This window comes from Xyrauchen texanus, chromosome 1 (assembly GCF_025860055.1).
Source record: "Xyrauchen texanus isolate HMW12.3.18 chromosome 1, RBS_HiC_50CHRs, whole genome shotgun sequence".
Taxonomy (NCBI): Eukaryota; Metazoa; Chordata; class Actinopteri; order Cypriniformes; family Catostomidae; genus Xyrauchen; species Xyrauchen texanus.
In genome coordinates this window covers 14599642-14619834 of record NC_068276.1, presented here as the reverse complement: position 1 = coordinate 14619834, position 20193 = coordinate 14599642, and the positions used below count along the sequence as shown (strand labels likewise).

The following is a 20193-nucleotide window of genomic DNA, read 5'->3' as shown; positions in this document are numbered from 1 at the left end:
TCCAGTACCATTGTAACACATCATCCAATTTTCTGAGTGCTGGAGAGGGGAATGGGCCTGCGTTTACATAATGCTGCGTTCTCACTATTTTAATTTACTTGAAGCAGTCGTGTGTGAGCTGCTGCTATAGTCGTTTGTGTGAGTGTGTGTGATTGCAGGATGCTTCTATTCTAATGCCAGATGAACTCTCAGTCAATTTAAGCATAATGCTCTTCAGTTGAAGTTAAAGACTGGGCCTAGACTTGAGATAATATGGAGATTAATAAACCATGATCTTGTTTACATGTTGTTAAAACAAACATGGCGTCTGAGGACGACTTCACTATTTTGTATTCACTGTTGCTTTGATTTATTTCCTGATATTTCAGAGTTGTTGCTACAGTATGTCTGTTTCCCTCACCTTCGAAGTTGGCCTGTAGCAAAATTGCGCTGCAATAGTGGGGTTTCCCTCTTATGTCAAACTCTAAGATTCCCCCAATGTAGTTGAGAGCATAGATATGCGAACATGACAGTGTGTTTAAATTGGCATAGTTTATAGATTGTGAGTTTGTGTGTGTGACTTTCCCTTTTCCCACTATTCTCCCAGAAATGTTGAATTCTTTCTGCTTTGTTGAATTGATGATGTAGGGCTACATCCTAAGTGAAAGGAAAACATGTTTGGTTTACATGACATTCCAGAACGCGGCTTACTGAGCTGAGGTGCATATACAGTAAATGTGGTCCATGTCAAGGTTGGTGATTGTTTTAAGGTATGTTTTCAGATTTGTTTAAAATTTATAAATAATAAATTTATAACTGCATTAGTACAAAAACCAATAGAACATAGCAGATTTTCAAAATCAATTAATTGTAAAATAGCATGTTTGAAATCAGTATTTTTTTAAACCATCCAGAGAGATAATTTATCAAAATTGTATCTAGGGGTAGTGCTGTCATGACTTTGTTTTCTACAGGATCACAAGACGCAGGAGGGTGAATATACCGTAATATCACGCTAGCCATAATTCAAACTTAAAAATCAGATATGGTCACTGATTGGAGTGTTAATGTTTGTTTTACTCTCAGCTGTAACTTTCAAGAAGAGGCAGAGCTGAGTATGTTTGCACTTCATTTTGTGTCATACAGAGTGTTCCCACTCCTTTTAACCACAGAATTACCATGACAACTGGGTAAGCTTTATAAAATAAAATGAAAAAAACAAAGAACATTTCAAGCTAATTAAATATTTTAGAGTTGAGCATAATTAGAAGGAAAAAAAAAATAGGTTAACTAGGTTAAATGTCCATGACTTATAAAGATTTAATTTATTTCCATAACTTCCTCAGGCCTGGAAAACTGGAAATGTAACACTCCCTGATATCACCAGATTTGCCATGACCATTAGAACTCTACATTTCAATAGATACTAATACTTCAGCACCACCTGCTGCCTGTAGAAGTAAAAAGGCACCATGACAAAGGAAACGGCAACATTTTTGTCAATGGTCTTTTCTTTGTTTCATCGTGTAATGTTTCAGGGGCAGTTTTGTTCACGTTTTCTCATACCGGGCCATATTGCCTTCTTCATACTTCTTATGGCCGATCATCTAAGACCGCAGAGTTATTGAACAAACGTGCAGCCTTGTTTGTAAAAGTTTCTGAGCATTTATCATTTGGGGTTGAGGGGGGTTTGTGAATGTTGGGTTCCTGAACAACACGGGCAAAAACACAGCCCTCAATTCATTTATAAATATATATTAGGCTATTATGCATTTAGCCTATTAAATTAATTATAAATAACCTACACATGCTGTATATTTTTCAAGTATCTTCGAAAGGGAGTAAGGCACAACCGGTGAATTAAGTAAAAAATCACGCCAGTGTGAAAACGACTGGAAAGATGAAAGGAAAGATCCCTGAAAAATTCCCTGATTCTGAAAAATAAACTGAAGATGCTGCAGATAATTTCGCTAGTGTTCATGTTTCATTCACATGTTGCATTTGTTGAGCTTCGTTTATGAATACATTCCACCGTACAAAGAGTGCAAGTGGCTTTATATTTCAAATTTTGTCGCGCACGCGCACATGAGTAAGTGAACGAGACACATTTTTCTTCAGACGTATAGTCTAATCTAAAGTCGAGTAGCCTATACTGAATGAAATAAATAAAAAAAATAATTATAATAATTTTGGTTCGTTATAGTGATTAACAGGGTCGTTTATGTAGTCTCTGTTTTTTTGTTGTTGTTTTTTTTTCATATACTTGACCTGGAATTGGATTCGTTGTTGTCCACAAGATGGAGGCAATACACAAACATCGGTGTTCTGTTGAGCATGTGCTTCAATGCATTCAGGAATCTATCAAATTATCCATGTTTATGTGCATGATAGGACATTGGGAGTGTAGTTAACTATAGAAACACACCTGTGTGCAAGTAACAGATTTCAGAGCAGTTTTAAAATTGTTTTATCATCATAATTTGTGCATTTATTTATGCATAATCTGATTCTTCTTTTATAATAAGGATTTTATTTAGTGAACAATGTATATTTAAAGTGTAAAATTCACCTAATGTACCTCTTTTTAAATCGTTACCTAAAATGAAATCACATAAAAAAAATATTCTAGCCTATTTTTAAGAATAACAAATTTCAATTTCATGAGGAAATTCCATCAAATTGAATTGTGTAATTTTTTGCAAAATATAAAATATCTTAAAATATATAAAAAAGTTAAATATTTGTATTTAATATAAATATTTGTAAAGATTACTCAAATCAATTTTATGGAATTTTGTTATGAAACAGATAGGGGTAGGCAATTTGTTTTATTTAAAAAAATATATATATTTTGCATATTCCTGGATGATAAAAATCTATAAATATTTAAAATGTATTCACATTAGTGCTATATAAATATTACATGCCACTCTATAAAATCAGCCCATTGTAAAAAGGGGCCTCAGTGTAACGGGGCTGCTGTAGTTGGGGATCGAACCCGGGTCTGTAGTGCTCAAGTGTAAGGTGTTCTATCACTGAGCTAACTCATTGAAAAAAATAAAGTACCAAATAAACAGAAAAGCCAAGCTTCCACAAAACTGAGAAACAAAAGAGACACAAGGGTCAAAAGTACAAATAAACTGGGAGAGCCGAGCTTCCACAAAACTGAGAAACAAAAGGGACACAAGGGTCAAAAGTACAAATAAACTGGGAGAGCCGAGCTTCCACAAAACTGAGAAACAAAAGGGACACAAGGGTCAAAAGGTACATCAAGGATAAGACTTAACTTGAGAACTGGTCACAGGACGTACACGGTACGAAGGCTCAAAACTGAACACGTGGTTGAGAAACAAGCAGGTTTATATAGGGCAATGTACAGGTGCAGGGAATGAGGGTTAATGAGCAGATGGTTAAACCTGGTTAGGGGCATTGGTGCTCTCTGCAGGTCTGGAGGGGAAAAGCACCCCAAAGAGGAGAACCCTTACACTCAGTTTGTTCCTGGGAGGAAGCAGATGCCCCTAACCTAACCCTCTCAGAAACAAATCGAAACTTTTCTCCCATCGCGATAAATCACTTCTGTCAGGAAGACTAGCATATGTGAGTAAAGTTTTAGATTACATTTATTTGATGAATATAAAACAGGAATGTAATGTCTGTCTTTGGTGTAGGCCCCATCTGGTGGTCCGAAGAATCTGTACTCGGAACCATCAGATCCTGCCGGAGATAGGAGGCAGGAGCGAGGAGCCTACCCCCGTGCAACATGGGACTCAACCTGTGGCGGTGGGGTGGTGGAGGTTGCTGTGTTAGCACACTGAAACAGCAATGTGATAGATTGTGAGCAGACTTTTAAGGAAATGTCGAACATGTGATTGCTAGGAGTTACCTAGCTAATGGTGCGATGATGTACAGCTGCTAGTCTTACTGCTAGAACTATGCTGTGCTTACATATCAGGAAGACTCGCAGATTTGAGCAAAGTTTTAGATTACATTTATTTGATGAATATAAAACAGGAATGTAATGTCTCTCTTTGGAATAAGCCCCGTCTGGTAGTCCGAAAAAGTTTTATTCAGAACCATCAGATCCTGCCGGAGATAGGAGGCAGGGGCGAGGAGCCAACCCCAAAAGAAAGAGATAAAATATTACTCCCCAAAAGAAAGAGATAAAATATTATTCCCCAAAAGAGAAGATCCGGACAGGTTACAAACCAGGTCTTCTGTTTGGCGTTCAATCTAGAGAAGAGAAAAGGAGATGTGAATATCTAGGATTGACACTTGGCATTAAATATTCCATATCCCTGGCATGGTTGTGCAATACCTTTGCAGTAGGAAAAGCCACTGATGGCTTTTATGACAGAGGGTATGATATTTTCTTTTTTTTGGGGTGTCCTTGAGTTTTATTTTGTCCCTGAGTGTAATTTTTTGTCCTTGTCCTCATTGTTTTGGGCCCATTGAGGATTGTGCAGTATTTTTGTTGAAGATAAACAACATTTGATTATGTACCCTCCAATGAGGGCAAGTGTTGTTTGGAGTATCTTTGCTGAAAGATGAACAACGTAGTATAGAGCCATACGATAATGGCGAGGTAGCTTGCAATACCCTTCATTGATATAAAAAACATTTGATCATGAACTCTCCGATGAGGGGAGGCGTTGTTTGATATTCATCTTTTCCGAAAGGTGAACAACGTAGCATAAAGCCATACGATAATGGCGACGTTGATGAGAGAGATCAACTGAGAATGACCAGACTGTTTCAAACTGACAAAGTCTACCATAATTCAGATAACCACTCTGTACAATTGTGGTGAGAAGAATATCATCTCAGAATGCTGTTCTGAGTTGCAGGTTGGCACTGTTTTGGTGGCACGATGGGGACCTACACAATATTAGGCAGGTGGGTTTTAATGTTGTGGCTGATTGGTGTATATAGGCAGTGTTGGGGAGTAACGGAATACATTTAACAGGATTACGTATTTAAAATACAAAATATAAGTACTGTATTCAACTACACTTATTAGTTATTTGAATACAGTTACATTCAAAAAGTATTTTGATTACTGAAGAAATTACTTTGCATTTTATTATCATTTGTTTCATTAAGAAAATGCATGTTGGAACATAATTTCTTTTTTTCCTAATAAGACCTTTGATATTAGGGAAAAAATCATATTCTTGATAATTATTTTTTTGTATTGTTTTCAAGTGAAAATATCTAAAGATCAATTTGATTTATCTTGTTTTAGAAACAACACTGCATAATATATTTGTTTTTTTCAGGGAATGTATTTTTAACATGTGTATTTTGTCTTACTGTACTGGCAGAGTTTTATAGTCAAAACAAGTGATAAAATCTAACAGTGCTGAAGAACTGATCTTGAGTCTAACTTAATACGTTACAATTAAATTTTACAGCATGTATTCTGTAATCTTAAGTGGAATACATTTCAAAAGTAACCCTCTCAACCCTGTATATAGCTCAATACATTGTCTGTTAATAACAGTTGATATAAACAATAGAAGAGCTATGATGGTTATGAAGTGTGATATGCGCTATCGGCCATGAGTGTGTTTTTACAGACTGAAGGACGAGTCAGTATTATTTTCTGTGGGAATCAGCAGCAGGTCTAAGATGCTGAAATTTTGTTAATTATCCCGCTCTTTCTTATTTCTATTTTTCAAGTCGAAATATTTCTTCAACGTTGCGAGAGTTGTGCCTCTGGCGTCATCTTCAGGCATTTCTACCGAATATCCCAAAATGCGTATTTTCTTACACAAATACTGAATTTCTTTGAAAAAATAAATAAAATTGGCTTTCAATAAAATTGGTACAGACATTTGCCAACAAACTGATTTGCTAAAGAATTCTCATCCTCACGAAGGTGGTTGATCTGGAAGAGGGAGGAAACAGGAAAACCCTCCATATTTTACAGCTATCTTGATTGTTATTTAATTGTTGAATATTATAACCAAGGCATGCATTCTGTAGGCTTGATTGTTCAGTCCAGTAATTGACCTTCTTTTAAACTTAAGACTTCTTTTACTTCTGTCTTGTTTGTCCAGAGGACAACTTAAAGCAATATTCCAGGTTCAATAAAGGTTAAACTGAATCGACAGCATTAGGCATAATGTTGATTACAACAAAATATTATTTCAACTCGTCCTTCCTTTTTACATTTTATTTTTTTAAAAGTCGAAATACATTTTGTGCAATCAACATTTGGCCACAAAGGCTGTCGATTGAGCTTAACTTGTATTGAGCCTGGCAGTGCTATTTCTAGCTAAAAGCATTATAAGCTGCTGCTTAGGGCCCCTGAGCCACTAGGGGGCCCTGCAAGGCATAGACATTTTATAAAATTTTTCATTTGTATTATTTATGTTTAAATGTACTAAAAGTTGTAAGACTCAGTTAGCTATTATGGCTCAATGAGACAGTTATAGGGGGCCCCCTTGTGGCCCGAGAGGGAAGGGAGAATGTTACTAGATGTGACAGGTGCCCGCTCAAAGAGTTTTTCGTCATCATGAAGCGTACCTACAAGCCGGCAGTGGAAAAAAGAAGAGGAGGAGGAACACAGCCAGACTACTGGTAAGAAATGTATATAAGCAAGCTACCTGGCTAGATGGTGTTGTTCATTATCATGCATTAAATTGCAACAATTAGTTAGCTAACGTTTTGCGCTAGGTTTTTTTATTTTTACAGTTAATATATATTTAGGGGCCTCCAAGTAGGATTTCGCTTAGGGCTGCCATATGCTCAGAAAAAGCCATGGAACCCAAAATATTCCTTTAGGTGAAAAGTGGCTCATCTTACCTCACTCTTCTAAATGTTGATATAATTGCTAAGAGAGTTTTTCCTGTACAATAGTAGTGCTTGTATGTTTAGTATTATCAAAAAAATACAAACCAGAACTGTAAGTGATGCATTTTAATAATTGGTCTTCAGCTCTGACATGCTCCAGTGGTCCTCTGACTTAGGAGACCTGACCTCAAGATCAACACAACACTAAGACTTGTGTAACTCTTTAAAAATACATTCAGTTTAGGAATATCATATGTTCTCTGTGACATCTGCAATGAAAGAAAGCTGAAAGCCTGCCTCGTTTGTTAAAATTATTTCTGTGCAGCTCAACTGGAACCTCATCAGAGAGTCCAAAACTTAAAGAAACACAAACTAATGGACCCTGTGGAGAATATAAAGGACTTTTTATACCAGAAACATGAGAGACCTCTGGAGCTGTTCTGTAGAGATGATCAGACATGTGTTTGTGTGTTTTGCACCGATGGAGACCACAAGACTCACAACACAGTTCCTGTAGAGGAGGAGAGTGAGGAGAAAATGGCATGAGAAACTAACAACAATAAAACATAATTTAATGATCTGTTTTTACATAGACCTTTGATCAGAAGGTGGAAAATCCACGTTGAGTGATACAACGAGATTCTGTTTGTCATTGTCAGCTGATGAAGATGCAGACAGACGTACAGCAGATGATCCAGGAAAGAATTAAGAAAATTCAAGACATCAAACAACCAACAGAGCTAAAAATATTTGAAGAAAAAAAAGACTTAAATTAAATATTTTATGTATTATAATTTTTGAAGGATATGAATTGAATCTGAATATAGTGAATTTAGAATTTTGTCAGAAAAGCACAGAGCATGAGAAAGCAGCATGCTGAGCGCTTCACTGCTCTGATACACTATTTTGAGGTGTCATGATGAGCTGCTTGAGATGATGGAGGAGAAAGTAGCAGAGAAACAGGATGAGTAACTCATTAAAGAGGAAATCACTGAGGTAAAGTGGAGAGACACTGAGCTGGAGCAATTCTCACTTACTGAGGATCACCTCCACCTCCTACAGGTCAATGTCCCTCTCTCTGCACACATCACAAAACTACACTCCCGATGCTGAGGGATTTCTCCTCTCTCCTGCTGTAGGTCAATATCAAATCAGTGAACAAACATGAGTCAAACATCAGTAATCAAACAGTAATCTTACTCTGTCCAAACTGATTACATAATGCAATTTCAAAGGTATAGATACATTTTGGAGTAGATAGATAGATAGATAGATAGATAGATAGATAGATAGATAGATAGATAGATAGATAGATAGATAGATAGATAGATAGACAGACACACAGACGGACAGACAGACAGACAGATAGATAGATAGATAGATAGATAGATAGATAGATAGATAGATAGATAGATAGATAGATAGATAGATAGATAGATAGATAGATGATAGATAGATAGACAGACAGACAGATAGATGAAAGATAGATAGATGATAGAGAGATAAATAGATAGACAGACAGATAGACAAATAGATGATAGATAGACAGACAGACAGATAGATGATAGATAGATGGATAGACAGACAGACAGACAGACAGACAGGTAGATGATAGATAGATAGACAGACAGACAGACAGGTAGATGATAGATAGATAGATAGATAGATAGATAGATAGATAGATAGATAGATAGATAGATAGATAGATAGACAGAGAAACAGACAGACAGACAGATAGATGATAGATAGATAGATAGATAGATAGATAGATAGATAGATAGATAGATAGATAGATAGATAGATAGATAGACAGACAGACAGAGAGACAGACAGACAGACAAATAGATGATAGATAGATAGATAGACAGACAGATAGATGATAGATAGATAGACAGACAGACAGACAGACAGACAGATAGATGATAGATAGATAGACAGACAGAGAGACAGACAGACAGACAAATAGATGATAGATAGATAGATAGATAGATAGATAGATAGATAGATAGATAGATAGATAGATAGATAGATAGATAGATAGACAGACAGACAGAGAGACAGACAGACAGATAGATGATAGATAGATAGATAGATAGACAGACAGACAGACAGACAGACAGACAGACTTGAGATCCCCAAATCTCTGGACTGAACTATACAGGGCCTTAAAAATAAAGATGCCAAAAGGAAAGTTTCTTCAGAACCCTAATCTAAAAGGATATTAAGATATATTTAATACTTTTTGAGTTGCATGCCAACTTTGGCGAAAAAAGTTCTTTGTCCAATTTTTGGACTGACACCATTGGCATATAATGGAACAAGCATAGCTAAAGTCATCTGATTTTAGTAACAGACCTACCTAACTCTGTGCAAAAATAAAATAATCATGCTGCCACCTTTCTAAGTTTATATTTGATCTGTGGTTTTGCCTATGATTTCACCTATGTGAAATCAGGATTCACCTATGTGAAATCAGGATTCACCTATGTGGAATCAGGATTCACCTATGTGAAATCAGGATTCACCTATGTGAAATCATAGGCGAAAATTGCCATTTTGACCCCCCTCTAAAAAATTGAGGATTACTCAGTAAATATTCATCCATGGCATCTAATATTTGGCTTTCTTAAGTTATGTATTTCTTTCACCAAAAAAAAATAATAATCAGAATTTTAAACCGGGGATTATATTGGCTATATTCTCTTTCTCAGTGGATGTGACTCTGAATCCTGATACAACTCATCCTGATCTCGCCCTTGTCCAAACAACTCAGGGATGTTTGATTATTGCCACTGTGTCTTGGGAAAAGAGGTATTCAGCTCAGGGAGATTTTATTTTGAGGTGAAGACTGGCTGGGAATTAGAGATGGCCATAGAATCTATTAACCGGAATGGACAGATCATTGGATTGATACTGGATTGTGGTTCTGAGAGATGAGAATGATTATCTTTTGCTGGAACCCCCTTTTTTCTATCTATGATTGTGAAGGTGGAAGTGTTTGTGGATTATGGTGAGGGTCTGGTCTGCTTTTATGATGTGGAGTCCAGATCTCATATCTACTCTTTCACTGATCATCCTTTCACTGAGAATCTCTATCCATTATTCAGTTCATGTCTTAATGAGAGAGGAAAAAATTCAGCCCCACTGATCAGCTCACCTGTTCATTACAGTAAATGAATTTGCACCCCAAATATGAAATACAAAATAAAAATAATCATTTAAAGAACTACACATTTGTTTTTCAACTTTGCATATCTGCTGTTATTACAGATTGGAAAATGTTGCACGAACCTTGAATACGTTTTCTATAGGATTCAGAAGGCTTCAGAAATGTTTATTGCTCTTCTTTCTGCATTTTTAAATGGAAAGTTACATGGATTTTATTTTAGGTTACTGTTATGATATCAAAATAAATGAAATAATCTGAATAAAGTACTGGATTTATTACTGGATCACTATAATGAATATTCATAATTGAAACATAACTATAACATATTGAATGCTGTCAAAAATGCTAAAAAAGTGTGCAGTTCACCGCTACAGTATCTTTGTCCTTGATACTATATCTAACTGCAGGTTAAGAGGACCATCTGCTTGAGTCAGTTCAGCCTTTGTCATTCTGTCCTCTCTGTTCTGGCTATTGACAAACAGAGATGTGTCAGTCCTGCCCCAGGGTACTCGAGCCCTCCTTCACACACACACACAAACCACAAACTGAAATATCCAATGACAGGAGAGGAAGGCAATGTCTCTGTGGGCATCACAGACGGTCCAGCCAAGCAGACACTGAGTGAGTGAGACAGACAAATCTCTAACAGACTGTTCCTGACAGAACAATTATTGTTATACAGCTGTGTAAACAACAGAGAAGTGTCACTGTGTGTCACTATGTCTTGATAATGAAACCAAATACAGTATTTTTTTTTACATATTGTATAAATAATACTTATTAATTTATAAATGTGATTGTATGGGGTACAGAGTAGTAATTATAATTGGCCTATAAAAACCATTGACATATCCCAATATTGATATAAAACCTATCTATCTATCTATCTATCTATCTATCTATCTATCTATCTATCTATCTATCTATCTATCTATCTATCTATCTATCTATCTATCTATCTATCTATCCATGATCCATCCATCCATCTATCTATCTATCTATCTATCTATCTATCTATCTATCTATCTATCTATCTATCTATCTATCTATCTATCCATGATCCATCCATCCATCTATCTATCTATCTATCTATCTATCTATCTATCTATCTATCTATCTATCTATCTATCTATCTATCTATCTATCTATCTATCTATCTATCCATGATCCATCCATCTATCTATCTATCTATCTATCTATCTATCTATCTATCTATCTATCTATCTATCTATCTATCTATCTATCTATCTATCTATCCATGATCCATCCATCTATCTATCTATCTATCCATCTATCTATGATCCATCCATCCATCCATCCATCCATCCATCCATCCATCCATCTATCTATCTATCTATCTATCTATCTATCTATCTATCTATCTATCTATCTATCTATCTATCTATCTATCTATCTATCTATCTATCTATCTATCTATCTATCTATCTATCTATCTATCTAACTATCTATCTATCTGAGTATTGTCCAGTAAAAAAATTTTTGTTTGTGGAGTTTGTGTAGCATTTCATGTGGTGTGTTAACATGATCATGCAGGAACAGCACTAAACATTTTTTCAAATACAGCTAAATATGTAATAAGCATAAATTGTACAAATTCAAAAGGAACTTAAAGTAAATACTGTATACAGTATGTGAAGGCCTAATATATAATTACAAAAACAATTAGCAGTTTTACACTAACAACACAAAAGCCATCTTCTCATTATCATTACACACACTATATACTTATTATCATTACTAATTGACATCATAAAAGGCACATTATATGGATCCATATGGATGTCCAGAGAAATACCACTGAGCATTGTGATATGTGTTTCATTGGTCTTAGCTGGATTACATGGCAACACACTGTTTGCAGGATTGGGAAATGTTGTGTGTATTTGCACTTGTCTTGTAGTTCATCACTGTAAAACACTTTATGTCTGAATTTAAGGTACTCTTAAGCATCATGACACACACAAAAGATTTACATGTACCAGTGACTCCTCCACCTACCCATCATCATTAACTGTCATTAACACATACATATTTCCTGTACACTTGACTATTGCTTTGTCACATTTTTATTTTTTCCCAATTGACAGCTCTTTACATTTCGCTCAAATTGTATTTATTTATTTGTATTATCACTTTTTTATTATAATGAATACCTCCCTGAGCTACAGTCCCTGCACAATAACATTTACAAGTAAGACATGTTCCTGAATCAACATCCTTTGTAGGTCCCGGACTGTGGAAGTGCTAGGGGCGGGCTTACCGGGTTTAAGCCCTGAATGTATTTATTACCATCTGCTAATCATAGAGTTTTCATGCAAGCTGTAAAATTAAATCCTTTAGAACTGCAATTCTGCTCTCTGCGCATCAAACAGTGTCTACTTTTACGTTCATTCACTCTTGACAAGAACTGCCCACTCAGACAAGAAATACTGATTGACATGTCAACTTGCCAAAAAGTTACATTTGATCCATCCAATGAGATTGGAATTTTTGGATGTAAATATCTCAATTGCTTTAGACAGACGGTTGTCTTGGTGAGATTTATTCGAATAGTAAAATTGAAGGACAATTGAAAAAAGATTAAGTAAAACTCAGTTAAATGGCAAGATGTGGCTGCTTCAGGTATGTGTAACTACTATATTGATTGCACTGTCAAATGAGACTAACTATTTTTCACTTAACAACTCTGTAACTTTTATATTATTTTATAAATTATATTATTTATCATTCAATTATTAAAATTGTTATGTCATTTTTGTTGAATTATTATTGGCTTCAACAAGTGAGTGTGTGTGTGTGTGTGTGTGTGTTGTATATCTACGTGTTGGTGTATAATTAGAATAGACGATATAAAATTATTAGAATTAGACGATATAAAATGTGCTTGAATGAATGGAATCATTACTTATTATAAAGAAACTTTATTTATAGTTTTAATTATTCTTACAAAAATAGCTTCAATTAATTGGTTGCAAAAAAGTTGGGATATACTCTCAACATAATATAAAAGAGGAATGGACTGATTTTCCTGTCATCAATGGCTGCAGCTGTAACGAGTAGTTGCTGAGATGAGACGGGATGCACTAGATCAAACTGGAGGCATTTAATGAAGATGATGATATAAATACAAATAAAACTGAACTCAGAAAACAAACAAGAACTGACAAAGAGGGAACAAAACTAGATGGTATTTATACAAGCAGGAGTAAATGAGGGAATGGAGAACAGGTGAGGATGATGGGGAACAGATAGCTGTGAAGAGGGCAGTGCACTGTGGGAAATGTAGTTAATGGAAAACAGAGGGCAGACAAAAACTATATAAAAATAAGAGTCCTTGGAAACATAATGGTGACACACTGTGACAGCAGTAGTGCACATGTTAAATATAACTTATGCTGTACGTTTGTTTGTAAATCTAACATGTCTGGTATTTTCACTTTGTGCTCATGCATTCTTGTTCATGAATATGATGTATTTTGTGGATGTTCTGTTAGTATGTTCTTAATTACACAAGGAACATCAGCTTGGTGTCATGGCTCTGGATTTATAGGTTTTAAACTTATAGCCACAGTATGTGTTCGATGAGTTTGATTGTATATGATAATAGCATTGAGTAGTTTTAAATTGAATTGTGGATGATTGTCTATAGTGGTGGAATAAAGTAGTTGGCTAATTTTATGCACAGGCATACATTTTATTTTTTGTTTTCTTTAAAGGAACACCATAAATAAATGAAAATTCTCTCATCAATTACTCACCCTCATGACATCCCAGATTTGTATGATTTTCTTTCTTCTGCTGACCACAAATTAAGGGTTTTAGAAGAATATTTCTGCTTTGTAGGTCCATAGAATGCAAGATCACATAAAGGCATAATAAAAGTAATCCATACGACTCATGTGGTTTAATCCATATTTCCAGAAATACATTTTTGATAGAGATTATTCTTAGTTCCCTGTAGGGGGCGTATGCATGAAGAATGAGAATGTGAAAGTTAAAGTGAAGACGGACTTATCCAAGAAGAGAATTTATAGTAAAAATATACTTTAAAATGTATCTGTTTCTCACCCACACCTATCAAATCGCTTTTGGAGACATTGATTTAACCACTGGAGTCATATGGATTACTTTTATACTGACTTGTGTGATATTTGGAGCTTAAAAAATGTGGCACCCATTCACTTGCATTGTATGGACCAAAAGAGCTGAGAAATTCTTCTAAAAATCTTCATTTGTGTTCTGCTAAAGAAAGGAAGTCACACACATCTGGGATGGCATGAGGGTGAGTAAATGATGAGTGATTTTTCATTTTTGGGTGAACTATTCCTATAACAAACAATATTGAGGCTCAGTTGGTAGAGCAGGTCGGCCACTAATCGCAGGGTTGGTGGTTCGATTCACGGCCCACACGACTCCACATGCCGAAGTGTCCTTGAGCAAGATACTGAACCCCAAGTTGCTCCCAATTGCAGGCTAGCACCTTGCATGGCAGCTCTGCCGCCATTGGTGTATGAATGTGTGTGTGAATGGGTGAATGAGTCACAGTGTAAAGCGCTTTGAAAACCGTTAAGGTTAAAAAGGCCATGAAGTCTTTCAATATGGTAAATGGTAAATGGTCTGCACTTATATAGCATAAATGCAGACCATTTACCATATTGAAAGACTTCATTTAAAAATATACTATGTGCCAATGTAACTTTTAAACACATACAGTATTTAAAAGTGTATCCTTTGTATTATGATTCATAAATGGATGTCTCTGTGCTAAGCCCTGGATATCCATTGACCCTAGAACCACGTCTGGTCCCGGAGTAATCAAACAATCTTAGGCCAAACACCCTAACCTACCTCTAAAATCAGATGGAAATTATTGTTTGAAAAGAATACTGTCAAGCCCCTAACTAGAGATGGACCAGGGGCGTCATGCACCTATTTTTTTTGAGGGGGCACCAAGGTCAGCCATCGCAACTTTAATCCATTAAGCCACCCGATTCCTTTTCATTAAAAATACAGGTCCTTCTCAAAAAATTAGCATATTGTGATAAAGGTCATTATTTTCCATAATGTAATGATAAAAATTAAACTTTCATATATTTTAGATTCATTGCACACCAACTGAAATATTTCAGGTCTTTTATTGTTTTAATACTGATGATTTTGGCATACAGCTCATGAAAACCCAAAATTCCTATCTCAAAAAATTAGCATATTTCATCCGACCAATAAAAGAAGTGTTTTTAATACCAAAAAAAAAGTCAACCTTCAAATAATTATGTTCAGTTATGCACTCAATACTTGGTCGGGAATCCTTTTGCAGAAATGACTGCTTCAATATGGCGTGGCATGGAGGCAATCAGCCTGTGGCACTGCTGAGGTGTTATGGAGGCCCAGGATGCTTCGATAGCGGCCTTAAGCTCATCCAGAGTGTTGGGTCTTGCGTCTCTCAACTTTCTCTTCACAATATCCCACAGATTCTCTATGGGGTTCAGGTCAGGAGAGTTGGCAGGCCAATTGAGCACAGTAATACCATGGTCAGTAAACCATTTACCAGTGGTTTTGGCACTGTGAGCAGGTGCCAGGTCGTGCTGAAAAATGAAATCTTCATCTCCATAAAGCTTTTCAGCAGATGGAAGCATGAAGTGCTCCAAAATCTCCTGATAGCTAGCTGCATTGACCCTGCCCTTGATAAAACACAGTGGACCAACACCAGCAGCTGACATGGCACCCCAGACCATCACTGACTGTGGGTACTTGACACTGGACTTCAGGCATTTTGGCATTTCCTTCTCCCCAGTCTTCCTCCAGACTCTGGCACCTTGATTTCGAATGACATGCAAAATTTGCTTTCATCCGAAAAAAGTACTTTGGACCACTGAGCAACAGTCCAGTGCTGCTTCTCTGTAACCCAGGTCAGGCGCTTCTGCCGCTGTTTCTGGTTCAAAAGTGGCTTGACCTGGGGAATGCGGGGATGTTTCTACTCCAGACTCAGTCCACTGCTTCCGCAGGTCCCCAAGGTCTGGAATCGGTCCTTCTCCACAATCTTCCTCAGGGTCCGGTCACCTCTTCTCGTTGTGCAGCGTTTTTGCCACACTTTTGCCTTCCCACAGACTTCCCACTGAGGTGCCTTGATACAGCTCTCTGGGAACAGCCTATTTATTCAGAAATTTCTTTCTGTGTCTTACCCTCTTGCTTGAGGGTGTCAGTGATGGCCTTCTGGACAGCAGTCAGGTCGGCAGTCTTACCCATGATTGCGGTTTTGAGTAATGAAACAGGCTGGGAGTTTTAAAAGCCTCAGGAATCTTTTGCAGGTGTTTAGAGTTAATTAGTTGATTCAGATGATTAGGTTAATAGCTTGTTTAGAGACCCTTTTCATGATATGCTAATTTTTTGAGATAGGAATTTTGGGTTTTCATGAGCTGTATGCCAAAATCATCAGTATTAAAACAATAAAAGACCTGAAATATTTCAGTTGGTGTGCAATGAATCTAAAATATATGAAAGTTTAATTTTTATCATTACATTATGGAAAATAATGACCTTTATCACAATATGCTAATTTTTTGAGAAGGACCTGTAAGGAAACCACGGCTATCGAGGTATCATGTAAAACCGCCTATCATTACTATCGTAAAGTTTTCATAATGACTGAAAAGGACAGGATTCATGCTAAACTAAAATAATAAGTCACTGCTTCTTTAAACATGAAGAAAAGAGAGTGTAAAAATGCTGCAAAACCTGTCCTATGTATTTCAGCACCTAAGTAAATGAACGATCGATCATTAAACATAAGTATAATCTATATATATCTATATTATACTCTTCAACTATAAAAAAAAACTGATTGACGGTTCCACAGAGATCAGATATAGTTGGCAAAGGTTAACTGCACTGAAGTTGAAACAGTTAATTAGTTTTTATTACAGCAACACTGCACTATATTTGGTGCTGCTTGACCTTTCCCATGAATACAATCTCTGAAGCTGTCATGCGACACAGCATATAGTGGAATATATGTGACTTGACCAAGGACCAACATGGTCTGTTCATCCAAAAACATCTCATCATTGGATCAGACATTTCCCCACTTCTTTTAAGGCAAGATTTTCTGCAGAATGGATTTAAACATAGTCAGATGTGTTATGTTATGTGATGACATGTGTAGTACTACACTCTTTGATGGCTCAAATAAGCCATAATATTTCATAAATAAAGACGCCAGAGACTGGGATAGAACTGAATGACAGGAAATTCTAATTCTGAAATCTGCTGTGCTTTCTGTGGAGATCTGTAGGTGCAGATGGGGGGTTCTTTGTGCCACTCTACAGCATCTCTGCCACCGACGCAAAATGTCACAATCCTAGCATGAAGTCATGGCCACTGGTGTGTCAATGTGTGTGTATGTTTGTATTGTACGTGACATTTTATGACGAGAACATATTGCAGACACCCTGCACACCCATAATAACCTGTATATTTGGCACAGCTGTGCCAACCCATGCCAGCTGGGAACAGCCAGGGGAACTGAAATAAATAAATAATGGAAATCACACATGTAATAACTAATCAGAACAGAATTAATTGAATTGAATTTGAGGTGTCACTGACGGTAACATAAAAGTGACCCGCATCTACTCATCAAAGTACATTTTACATACTCAAGTGAATATTAAATGGATAGTTCACCCCCAAATAAAAATGCTCTCAACATTTACTCACCTTAATTTAGTATCAAACCCTTTTGACTTACTTTCTACTGTTGAACAAAATTTGAGTATTTGCTTCCATCACCATTTACTTTAAAATGTAGAACCAACTATTCTCTTCAAGAATAACTAACAAAAACTTACAATAAAATACTTTTTAATAGGAAACGGTGTTCAGTTATCAAAAGATAATCAGCATTGAGATGCACATCTAAAGAGACTAACATGTTCAGGTAGATAGCCCAATGAACAAAATATAAATAAATACAAATTCTCAGAACCTTTATGTCACTGATGCTGGCTTTGGTGTGTGACAGCTGGTCTTTCCCTGTGCACTGCTCCCCCATATTGCACCGGTGAGTGCTGGGGCCATCCCAGGAGCAGTGTGGATGGATGTGGAGTCACTGGTGAGAGTGCAGCAGTGGCCCAAATCCAGTGAGATGGAGGGGCTGCCTGACACAGATGTGCTCTAGGCGGGGATGTTTTGTCACAGGCGGTTAAGGTGACGGCCACTCACACTTCATTATGTCCATCTCACAGGTCAGTGAGCGACAAGCCAGGTCACTGCGCTCCACTGGGCCACCACATGCCCCCCCCCCACTCCTTACATACATACACACATCCCTCCTAACTGTATAACCATCACCCTCCTGCATTAAAACAGTATATTGTTTTTAGATATTGTCACACATTGTTTCTTATCACATCAGCCAAAAGTTGTCTAAAACATACTGACGCACTCAAGTTCACACTCAAAATACTTCAGACATGGTCCCAAAAGTAACTCTTTCCTTAAATTATGTAAAATCTTTCAACAGCTGTTTAGTCATATCTAGATAATAAAAATACTAAAATATTTGATAAACTCTTTAACATACACATTCTGATATGTTTTCTATTTTGTCACAGTTAAAAAAAATCTATTGATTTGCTTCAGCATATGGTTCATGGGAAATATTTCAGGTTTCCTTTTGCAACCTTTGGTGTCTTAAGACATTTATGACATCAGACATTTATATTTGCTGAAGAAAGTGTGCTTTTAGTGCAAAACTTGTTCAATTCAGGATGCTGTTGTTTTGGGTGGGTGCTAGGGCATTGCTATAAGGCTGCTAAGATATTCTTGGGCAGCGTTTTTTGACTGGTGGGTCACGACCCAAAACTGTGTTGCAGGTCTGTTAGGACAAGGTCATGGTTCTCTATGGCAGCTGTCAAAGCAAATTGAAGTAACACAAATTTAAGCAACAAAATATTATCATGGTGATATTGAAGCCTGTTGCGAGTGTGGCGCAAGCCATCACAGAACCACTTGCACAAAGGATCTGCTTTGCTCTAAACTTCTTTAGCTCTGGAGAGTACACGGCCGGACTTCCCTCAATATCGAAGGGCAGACCACAAAAATGATGCGACATATTTGAGTTCTAGTGACAATTTTCTCGTTTAAAGCACTATGGGGGAAGTCAAACATCCCTGAGATGCTGGGTGCTTTTCAAACTAAATCTGCAGCTTAGTAAGGCTGTGTCCTTCCTTGACCAGTCCTTCTGAGATGGTAGGCTAGGCTCAGCGTTCAGTGCTGTGAATGAGACAGTCTGGTTGTGATGTCCGATTCTTGAACAAATCGTTCTATTGAGATGATTCTCACCAAGTAACCAGTCGAGCCAGTTCACAAAATCGAACTGAATCGAACTTTAGTTTCAGGTTGATGACACTGGCTACACAGCACGTCAAACTGTCCAACTCAAAAATAACCAAATGAGCCGGTCGAAGTTTGCCAAAGGATTACCGAGGACTTGCTATTTCATTAACTTATGTATCAGCCACAACATACTAAAATGGTGCTAAATGCAGATGACTAGAAGCCTGAGTGCTGAGACAGAGTTAGAAATGAACAAGTTGAACTCATGCGGGCTAAGTGGCTCTTACTAGACTGGATATTGAACCAAAGATCACATTCAAAATTTTTGAATCAAACCTACAGGCATAATTTTAAGTCAGCTTTTTGGTTGTGTCTGACTCAGAAAGAACCGAAGGAGCCGGTCCAAATTACTGTCGAAGTTTGCCAAGGATTACCGAGGAGCTGCTCATATGAGCAACATGTGTGTACCAAACACTTGAACGAGCCTGGGGTGAAATGTATGTCTTGTTAATGAAAAACAAAACATCCTGGAAATATGCTAATGACAAGCTTTATCGAATAAAATTTTTATTAAAAAAGTGGCAAAAAAAATGTCAATGGAGATGTAAATTAATTTTACCATTGTTGATTGTTCATGCAGATTATATTTGAAGTTGTTATAAGCTGAATCATGGTTTCTGGTGAGTTGATAAAGAATTACGTTATGAATGTTAGAATTACGTACAGGCGACATCATTAGGCGATGATGTAAAAGAACTGCTGAATAGGTTTTTAATCGGTTCATGGAAACAAACTGTTCAAAAGAACCGGTTTGCAGAAATTAATTGGACTTCCCATCACTACGGTCTACTAAGTCCGCATGGCTACATCATAAAAGTTTCTGCCTCCGCAAT

General features: G+C 36.8%; 1 pseudogene; it reads left to right on the top strand.

Moving 5' to 3' along the window:
• The window catches only part of LOC127644991 (tripartite motif-containing protein 29-like), a 46848-nt pseudogene extending 28708 nt beyond the window's left edge, over window positions 1-18140 (top strand).
• The last annotated feature ends 2053 nt before the right edge of the window (window positions 18141-20193 follow it).